This window comes from Apium graveolens, chromosome 5 (assembly GCF_009905375.1).
Source record: "Apium graveolens cultivar Ventura chromosome 5, ASM990537v1, whole genome shotgun sequence".
Taxonomy (NCBI): domain Eukaryota; kingdom Viridiplantae; phylum Streptophyta; class Magnoliopsida; order Apiales; family Apiaceae; genus Apium; species Apium graveolens.
Window position 1 is genome coordinate 73,197,559 of NC_133651.1, and position 936 is coordinate 73,198,494.

The following is a 936-nucleotide window of genomic DNA, read 5'->3' on the forward strand; positions in this document are numbered from 1 at the left end:
CACTGATCCGTAGCATGAGAACCTGCACAAAGCTCACAAACCATAACTATTTGATTAACTCCATACGTAGCCAAAGAATCAACCTTCATTGATAGCGCTTGGAGCTGGGCTGCAATAGCGGTGGCTGCATCAACTTCCAGAATACCTGCTACCTTGCCTGATGTCATCCTCTGAGTTGGGTTTTGATGCTCATTTGCAGCCATCGTCTCAATAAGATTGTACGCCCCAGTATAGCTTTTAGCCCATAAGGCGCCTTCAGCTGCTGCATCGAGCATGGGCCGAGATTGAGCCCCCAAACCATTATAAAAACCAGTGATTACCATCCAATTCGGCATTCCATGATGTTGACATTTTCTCAACATTTCCTTGTAGCGTTCCCAAGCCTCGCACATAGATTCTGTAGGTTGCTGCGCAAACTGAGTGAGAGCACTCCTCATAGCAGCAGTCTTTGCCATTGGATAAAACTTCACCAGAAACTTTTGCGCAAGATCTTGCCACGTAGTGATTGACCCAGCTGGTTCAGAATGTAACCAGTCTTTAGCCTTATCCCTCAGTGAGAATGGGAAAAGCCTCAACTTGATAGCCTCATCAGTCACGCAATTATACTTAAAAGTGCTGCAGATCTCGACAAAATTCCTTATGTGCATGTTGGGGTCTTCAGTTGCCGCTCCTCCAAAAGAAACAGAATTCTGCACCATCTGAATAGTGCCCGGCTTGATTTCAAAGGTGTTAGCTTGAATAGCCGGATGAAGGATGCTTGACTGAATGTCATCAATTTTAGGCCGAGAAAAATCCATAAGAGCTGGATCAGCTTGAACAATATGATCTCCCATGTTTACTGGTTCTTTCTGCTCAGTTCCTGAATCCGAATCCTCAAAATCTAACTTCTCCGGTGTATCAAGAACTTCGTCTTTCTCCTCAGCTGTATCTAAGGTC

General features: G+C 45.0%; 1 non-coding gene across 1 annotated transcript; it reads left to right on the forward strand.

Annotated features, from left to right (window-relative positions):
- The first annotated feature begins 333 nt into the window (after nt 1–333).
- LOC141662981 (small nucleolar RNA R71) lies at nt 334–440 on the forward strand. The gene has a single exon (XR_012551076.1). It is a non-coding gene; the product is annotated as a small nucleolar RNA R71 (small nucleolar RNA).
- The last annotated feature ends 496 nt before the right edge of the window (nt 441–936 follow it).